At 34.3% G+C, this 9,908-nt stretch overlaps 1 pseudogene; it reads right to left on the reverse strand.

Annotated features, from left to right (window-relative positions):
- Nucleotides 1–1,828: 1,828 nt before the first annotated feature.
- LOC139810561 (protein toll-like) lies at nucleotides 1,829–9,524 on the reverse strand (annotated as a pseudogene).
- Nucleotides 9,525–9,908: the final 384 nt, after the last annotated feature.

A 9,908-nucleotide genomic window follows, 5' to 3' on the forward strand; every position in this document is an offset into this window, starting at 1 on the left:
TTTAACGTCCCGCTTTCTCGGCGATTCACTCGAAGTACCGTTTTTTTTCTCCGTAATTACGCTTTTGAATATCGTCGGTCGTATAAAATATACATATATAACATTTATTTATAACTAAGATGGATAATATTGTCATATCGGTCACGCGTTAAGTCTCTGAACAGTTGTCAGATGCAGTCACCGAGTAAATTAATTTAATGTAAAATTTACATTAAGCAAACGCTGCCAATTCGTATCCGATTAGGTGTCACTCTTTTCTTCTTTTTCTTACTCATGATCCCCAGGAGTCGCATAGCGCGGAACTCGTGTGGCACACCGAAGTGATCTGCGTGAAACATGCGAATTTTCGGAATGTGTCTCGGGAAGATCGTCCTCCAGGATTCTCTTAGAACAATTTTCTCCTAGTCACGGTAAACAACCACATCTTTCTTTATAATTAGATTTCGAATGCGACGTTACTGTTGAATTTAGTGGGACAGATCGAGGCAAGTGATAAGAGTATTTTTATTATGACTGAGGAAAACAACAAAATAAAATTGTTAATTTCTCTTTATCTTCAAACATTTGTCGAATTATTTTACGTTGAAAAATATTAAAGAATACCATTATTTTATACTTTAATTGTTTAGTTTCAGAAAAGGTTCAGGTCGTGTCCAATATTGTAGAGTACGTTTGCTCCGTTCTTCTCACTTTAAAACGTTTATAATGTTACATAATTTCTCTTTATTAAAATACCGTATGTATGCTACATGTACACCTTACTTTTTCATCATAGTTCGATACCACTGAGGAAGCTAGACTTTTGCTCGACTCTTCCGATCCTACGCAGTGTCAATCGAACAGCGATGACGATCTTCTACATGCATAGCGATGTGGTTGTTATTATTTCTGTTTTAGATTGTAGGTACGTAATTACTGAGCAGTACGTTATTTTCAATATTTCTATAATATGTCGAATAAAGCGTCTTGAAAACCCCATATAAAATTATCTAAATATATTACATTAATAAATTGTGTTTCATGAATTCCTATCACTTTACATCTACTTCTCCATTATTCCCTTTCTTCTTTTTCAATATAAAAATAAATGCAAATGAAGCATTTCGTACAAATACTTGTGTATCGGAAGGACTTTTATAGTATGTGAAAAATAATATCTGCTAATTAATAACAAGAAACATTATTAAGTTTTATTATATAGACTTATTGTTAGTATTATCATTAAATAATTAAATCTTATGTTAGTTTGATTTGGACATTCTGTAAAAAGATTATAATATCTTATATTCTGTATAACAAGTATATATACTTTGGTCGCAACTTATACAGCTTCTTTACGTTACTTTGTTAGATTTAAAGTTTATAGTATAATGAAATAATTATCCTCGATAACAATATAATTACAAGTACTTATAAAGCGAATAGTAAAACGCGAAGAACGTAAATTGTAAATATACACAAGTGTAAACGTGGGATGCAGCGGACGCTGTAGCATTGTCCTTTCGTTTACCAGGTTTGGAAACGCATATATCTTCGCAATCTTCATCCTCACACAGATCACACAAAGTTGTCTTTCTAGAAAGAGAATTGGAGAATTAATAAAACTTGCGCCATTTACTTTGTTGTAGCAAATTAAATTATTAAATTTACTCTCCAAGGAAATTTATTAAATAAATTGTTTTTTTTTTTAATCTCGGGATTTCCGTGCGCGTATATAGATAATATAAATATGTATATGTATATACATATTTGTAACAACCTTTTTGGGTTCCTCTATGAGGCCTAATCCATGCGCGTCGTTGACGGAAAATGCAATCGGTACCTACGATGTGATAGAATCTGGTACAGCGCGTCGTAATTCTGTTTTTCCATTATACTTGCAAGAGCACATATACTTAATATTATCATAATCGCGCAACAAAGGTAAAGTATTTAGAGGATAGCTTACATCTCGTGTACTTTTATCATCTAAATAGTAAATAAATTGAAATATACGATGAACTGATCTACCTCCGAAAAGTAATGCTTCGGATAGCGATAAAAGAGATTATATTGCAGCTTTCTAATGAAGCGACAATATATAGGTATACACGATACAAGCAAGTGATGTAATATGAAATATTCTTACGTATCCTTCACTTTTACAAATGCGGAGACACATGTTTTAACATAAATGGTGTATAAATAGTGGTGTTATACGCGGATAAAATTCGATCGTTTTTAGGTACTTCCAGTATATAAACATTATGTGCTAACTATACTTATGTATTTGAGTGGAATACGAGTATAGCATGTGAAGCTGTCATGGGAGGTTGGACAGCGCCATGTACTATAAAAGATAGTTTCCTGTCATATGAATATGATCTTTCTTTATTATACAAGAAGCAACAGATACATTATGTGAGTTTAGAATGTGGATGATAACTTTGTAACTATCGCTAACAGTATTTCTTTGCATACAATACATGATGCACATATATAATGTTTGCTGACAATATCTACACTTGACGCTAATAAAGTTATAGGAAACACCTTGTATGTATAAACTATTATATAAAAATATGTATATTACGTATAAACCTATATATATATATCATATAATTATTTTTTCATTATAATATTATTGCATTATATACACAGGTATATTTTATGACTTAAGTGCATCACAATACATAAAATAACCCTTGAGTATTTTCTTATAAAAATTATTAAAATGTACCTTACAATACAGCTTACAATATTGCACGAAAAACTACACCATTAAAGATGCATTTCAAAATGATATATTTACGAGAGGACTAAACATTTGATAATATTATGTAGTATTCACATAATTCAAAACTATAATTTGTAACAAGTTACAAAATTTTATTCTAGAATCTCATATAACCCGCAGGAACTACTTGTATATTCAAGTACGTATTTCTTATGATTAATCGAAATATTCTTAGATATTTCCCGAAAATTTATATCGACAGCAATATAGTAAATGTTTAAAATATATATAAAGTAATTTTTATCTAAGTTACTTAAATGAGTTATTCCTGAAAATTATTTAATTTTATAGGAATCGATAAAAAGTCGATAATTATAATAAAAGTTACATATCTATAGTAAGTTTAATCTAACATTAGTCAGTTGCTCATCACTCATTTTTTCTGCTTGTTGTTTTTTGTTTTCTTAAGTTTATATTCTTAATTGTTTTGGTTGAAGATTCTAAATTAAGATCAGGCCTTCTTAAAAACAAATAAAAATAAAAAATATTAAAATGTTTTTGCGTGGCTCTTGATATTGCACATATAAAAGACGGACCTATAAATGATTGCTATAGTTATATACTATTTTTTATGGATACTTTTACCTTCGTGCTATCAAACAAGACATTCTTCATTATCGCGTTTCATTAAATGTTCGGGTGAGAGAATAATCGCTATGTTTCCATTCAACTTACATGACTCCCGCGGGTACCCATTCGAAAACAATTGTGCCTCCGACTCTTTATCACACGTGAACTTTTTAAGCGCGTAGGCGGCGTAGTGGTCGGTGGAGTCTTAGGAAGCCCAATCGGATAGATGAGCTCCTTCTTTACCTCGTTCGCAGAGTTGGTGATTCTCGAAGATTTTCTTCCCGGCGATGCTGTTTCTCGCGGGTTTAGGCTGATGCGGCAGCGCGTATCTCAATTTGTCCCAAAACCAGGGATCTCCCCATTTGACATACGTGTTCATGTCTAAGTACGCCTTCAGTTCTGAGTCCAAGTCGTCGGTATGGCCGATGTCGCCGTACAAGATTAATATCACTCGCGCTCGACCTTCGCTCAACGCTTGACTGTGGGCGGCACGAAATTCCATCCTTCCCCAGACGCTCTCCAGGAAGTTCGGCGACAGCACCACTATCGTCCGTCTGGAATTTTCTACTGAGCTGGCGATATTCGCCGGGATCCATTCGCCCAGTAGAAAATCCCGATAGTGAAGGCAGAGCTTGAACGGCGTCGGACCATTTTCCAACTTGGTCACCAGTTCGTCCACGACGAAGTCGTGGTCCTTGTGCGAGTAGCTCACGAATGCGTCGTACAATTTTTCCTTATCTAACTCCTCTTCCGTTACGAACCATAAGCACCACTGATGCGCGAAAAGCCACACCTTAATTTGCTGTTGGTATTTGTAATAGAGTAGCCCAAAAATACCGATAAGAAATCCCGCTAGAAAGATTACTATACAAATGACGATAATTGTGTACGACGGGCAAAAATCAACCATGGTCATTCCCGATACGGAAATGTTCCTTCCTGGACACGTCACTTTAAGCAGATCGGTCAGATTCACTAATTTCGTTTGAATGAAACTTCGAAAATCATTAGCTTCGCAATCGCATTCCCACGGGTTTTCGTGTAACGTTAATCGAGTTAAATTCATAGATTGTTTCAGGAATTCTAGCACGTCAGGATGTATTCTTGACAAATTGTTGTTATGTAGCTCCAAGACCTGAAATAGAATTCGATGTTAAATTTTAATTGAAGTGCAACTCAATCCTATCTTTTTTTTTCTTTATTTCTTTATTTTATTTATATCACTTTACAAGACAATCTGAAAAAATTAAGATTAACCCGCGCATTTTATTAATTTTTTAAATCTATTCTTATGAATACCTTTACTAGATTTTTTATTCTTTCTTATCAATCAAATATTCTATATAAAAGATAAATTTACGCACCTGTATTGTGTTGGATAATCTGCCCAGAGAAATTTCAGAAATGGCGTTGTGAGATAAATTAAGTTTCCTCACCGATTCAAATCCCATTGCTTTTAAATCTGGCATGCGAGTTAACCGATTGCCGGAGAAATTCAATTCGAATTGGAAGGAACCATTGACAAGCTTTTTATATCGCTTGGCACACTAATCAAGTTTTTGTGAGAGCAATTGAATATGAACGTTCTGTCCTCGGGTCTTATAAAACAGTTGCACTTTTCGGGACACACTTTGGGTTCCTTTAGCACACACGTGAATGTTTTAGAATTCAAGTCCCTAACGCGCACATTTTTGAACTCGTTCGGGCTTTGGCAAGTTAAATTTTCTAGTATTATGTATAAATAACGTTGGAAGTTAGATTGCATTCTGCCCTCGATATAACGCAGAAAGTCGTACAATCGACAATCGCATTCTAACGGATTATCATCTACTAATATTGTCGCATGAGAACACTGTGTATCAATTTTTGTGAAGTCGGGTAAGTAGATATGCTTTATTTTATTGTGAGTCAAATCCACTTTGATATTACTCGATACAAACTGCATATCTGTAGTCTGAAATTAGAAAAGAAAAAGTACCATCAAGTATTATCGTCTATAATATAAATATCTTATAAATCTATCTGTCACGTTTGTCAGTTTTAGATGTTTTTTTTTCCCGATAATTTTACTTACTTGAATAGAAGATATATTGTTATATTTGAGATCCAATATTCGGAGTCGTATTCCCCAGTCAAGAAATATTTCCGAAATACTGTTATTGGCTAAATATAATTCCTCTAATGATTTGCAATAGCGAAAAGGCGAAATATGGTTATCAATATATAGCCAATTATCGTTATTTCTTTGTAAAGTAAGATTATTGTAGGACAAATTTGCAATTTTCAAGTGTTTTAAATTATAGAAACCAAATTCGGAAATAGTCATCAGTTGATTTTCTTGTATATTTAGTTCCTCCAAAGCGACCAAATCCCTGAATAGGTCACTGCAAAGAATTATCTATTGATAAAAGTATGAAAAACACAAGCAATTGTTATCGTTCGTTTAATAACAGTCATTTAAACGTACTAGGTAATGGAAGTAATTCGATTTTTTGATAAATCTAATTTTTCTAAATGCTTGGTATTCGAAAAGATATAATCAGGCAAATTTCCAAGATCGTTAAAATTCAGTTTCAAAATTTTGAGTTCCTTCAAATCCCGGAATATATATCTAGGTAAGGTCCGAAGATAGTTTCGTTCCAAATTGATATTAATTAGCGAAGTACATCCCCAGAAGAGATCTTCCGGTAGCGTGACAAATCCGTTCCTTTTCAATTTTAACACCTCCAGTTTCGTTAAATTAGCGAAAAATGCATCTGGCAAGGTTGTCATATTTCGCTTGTTCTCAAACAGAGTGAAAGTGCGTAGTTTCGTGTTATTTTGTAACAGATTCTTCGGTAAATTTGTGAAATTGGTTCGAGATAAGTTGAGAACCTCGAGGTTTTTGAGCTTTGCGAAGATGTCTTCCGGTAACTTGACCAGCATGTAATTCGTATTGAGATCGAGGCTCTTGAGAGCGACGAACTCGTCGAAAATTCCCGACCGAAGCTCGGTTAAATGATTTTCCGATAAATTGAGAAACAACAGATTTATCTGATTGTCGAATGTACCTGGTTCTATCGATTGCAGAGCATTATCGCTCAATTCGAGCAACTGTAATCTGGGGTTGATGTTGAAAAATCCTGTGACTTTTATATCGCTTGGCACACTAGTCAAGTTTTTGTGAGAGCAATCGAATATGAACGCTCTGTCCTCGGGTCTTATAAAACAGTCGCACTTTTTGGGACACACTTTGGGTTCCTTTAGCACACACTTGATTGTTTTAGAATTCAAGTCCGTAACGCGCACATTTTTCAACTCGTTCGGGCTTTGGCAAATTAAATTTTCTGGTTTTATGTATAAATAATGTTGGACTTTAGGATGCATTCTGCCTTCGATATAACGCAGAAAGTCGTACAATCGACAATCGCATTCTAACGGATTATCATCTACTAATATTGTCGCATGAGAACTCTGTGTATCAATTTTTGTGAAGTCGGGTAAGTAGATATGCTTTATTTTATTGTGAGTCAAATCCACTTTGATATTACTCCATATAAACTGCATATCTGTAGTCTGAAATTAGAAAAGAAAAAGTACCATCAAGTATTATCGTTTATAATATAAATATCTTATAAATCTATCTGTCACATTTGTCAGTTTTAGATGTTTTTTTTTTCCCGATAATTTTACTTACTTGAATAGAAGATATATTGTTATATTGAGATCCAATATTCGGAGTCGTATATTTCTTGCAATCCAGTTATCAATATTTCCGAAATACTGTTATTGGCTAAATATAATTCCTCTAAATCCGAGCAATCGTGAAAAGGCGACTTATCGTTAATAGGCGATTTATCAATAATAGAATCTCTTTGTAAAGTAAGATTATTGTAGGACAAATTTGCAATCTTCAAGTGTATTAAGGAACTGAAACCTTGGTTGGAAATAGTTATCAGCTGATTTCTTGTATATTTAGTTCCTCCAAAGCGCGCAATCCACTGAATAGGTCACTGCAAAGAATTATCTATTGATAAAAGTATGCAAAAAACAAGCAATTGTTATCGTTCGTATAATAACAGTCATTTAAACGTACTTGGAAATGGAGGTAATTCGATTTTTTGATAAATCTAATTTTACTAAATGCTCCGTATTCAAGAAGATATAATCGGGCAAACTTTGAAGATCGTTAAAATTTAATTCCAAAATTTTGAGTCCCTTCAAATCCCGGAATATGTATCTAGGTAAGGTTCGAAGATAGTTTCGTTCCAAATTGATATTAATTAGCGAAGTACATCCCCAGAAGAGATCTTCCGGTAGCGTGACAAATCCGTTCCTTTTCAATTTCAACATCTCCAGTTTCGTTAAATTAGCGAAAAATGCATCTGGCAAGGTTGTTATATTTCGCTTGTTGTCAAACAGAGTGAAATTGCGTAGTTTCGTGTTATTTTGTAACAGATTCTTCGGTAAATTTGTGAAATTGTTTCGAGATAAGTTGAGAACCTCGAGGTTTTCGAGCTTCGCGAAGATGTCTTCCGGTAACTTGACTATGTAATTTGCATTGAGATCGAGGCTCTTGAGAGCGACGAGCTCGTCGAAAATTCCCGACCGAAGCTCGGTTAAATGATTTTCCGATAAATGGAGAAACAACAGATTTTCAGATTGTCGAATGTGCCTGGTTCTATCGATTGCAGAGTATGTGTGCCCAATTCGAGCAAAAGCATCCGGGGGTGTAGTTGAAAAATCCTGTGACTTGGTGTAAATTGTTGTTGCGCAAGTTGAGGCCCGTTAAGTTGACTAGACCAGCTAATAGATCTTTATCTGCGTAGGACAAATTGTTGTTCGGTAAGGACAGAGACTTCAAATTTTCGAAGTCATCCAAATGATGTTGACCAGGGCGAAGCTCAAATTCTTGTACGATTGGAAGACCAATTTATTCACGCCGGTGATTCCTAACGTTTGCGTGATTTTGCCTAAACTGTTGTTAGTCGGTAAATCACACCTGGAGAAGAACATGACTGTTTGGATAGTCTTAAGTCCCGGCAAGGACGACACGTCCAAGTGAAAATCTGACCATTCCGGAGAGTTAATGCATACGATCTGTGTAAAAGAGAAAAACACCCACTGATCCAAATTTGATTTGTTCAAAAAGAGTACAAAAATTGTATGAAAATGTCTTAGGATAACGCAGAGATTTTCTGTTTTTTTTATAATTTCAAAACCGTATTATAGTTCCAAATATTTTCTGAAAAAATTCAAAACCAAGGACGGAATAGAAAATATATCAGATAGTCAGATGACGAATATTCGTGAATTTATATATTTTTTCTCAAATTTTGCATTTATGTTTCTGTGGAATGATTGATTAAAGAAAAATTAAAGAATGAGAGATTCCATCAAGTATTAAAAAGAATGATGAGCTACGAAGAACTTATAATCTCTATTTTACAATATTGCTGGCTAAGAATCAATTTGTGGTCTATTCCAAATTTTTGAGTACACCGGGTAATTCAGAACACTCGTGCCAGTCGTTTTTGAATGTCCTCAAAATTACAGGACAGCCAAACCAATTGCCAAACTGAACCGAACCATGTTCGAAGAACCATCATCGATGATTACTTTAGGTGCCCATTTGTAATGCAAATTTTTTTCTCAACTTTCTGTCACGTCATATAAAAGAAAGACTGGCATGGGTACTCTGAATCACCTGATCTTTGAATATAAAGGTCTTGGAATGATTGGGACGAATAATTTAATTTTTCTTTTTATTAAGGCATATATCTCTGTGTCTTAATAAATGCAAAACGCTCGTGACAAGTAGAGACGTACTGATATATATTGGCCAAGTAATGGGCCGTGTCCAATGTTCACGAGGAACGAGGAGTCATTTTTCGTTATATAGTTTATCTCGATTTCTCCATCGTCACTCAGACCACAGATGTACGACTGATTTGTTGGGCGATGTAAAGTGGAAACGCTGCCCAGAGCAATAGCCAATATTGCAAATGCTTCACGAGTGATCATCTTGTGTTTAGTCTGATCCTCAGATATCTGTTTAAACAAACATAAACACACTTTTTTATTGTTGTACATTAATTAATTACAGTGAAGGGTACAGGGGGAAATCGATCAATGTCCATCCGAAGTAATTTCAAGAAAAACGCATTTTTAAGTTTCAAGACATCAGATAATTGGAAACTAGTAAAAAAAGATACTGGCAGTAAATATCGGAATGCATAGTGCATTTTTACTTACAAGGAGAATTTACGGGCTGCAAAACGCAGATATGAATCATACGTTAACAGTTTGTAAGGGATTCCCGAATGTGTACCTAAAATATTATTGATTATTGGCCAGCCATTCAAGAATTACTAACAAAAAAAGATTTTAGCCTCGTATATATTATTGTGTAAGACTGAATTCCGCAACCCCCAAGTTTCCTTGTTAGTGTTTACGTCTGACTTTGATGATTTTTTCTTCACAAGTACGTGAATTATGATCGTTTTTCCCTAGCGTGGTACATTTTTCGGACTTATTTCGAATGACTTGTAACTGTTCAAAATAGATAAGAATTATAAAAGTT

This window comes from Temnothorax longispinosus, chromosome 3 (assembly GCF_030848805.1).
Source record: "Temnothorax longispinosus isolate EJ_2023e chromosome 3, Tlon_JGU_v1, whole genome shotgun sequence".
Classification (NCBI taxonomy): domain Eukaryota; kingdom Metazoa; phylum Arthropoda; class Insecta; order Hymenoptera; family Formicidae; genus Temnothorax; species Temnothorax longispinosus.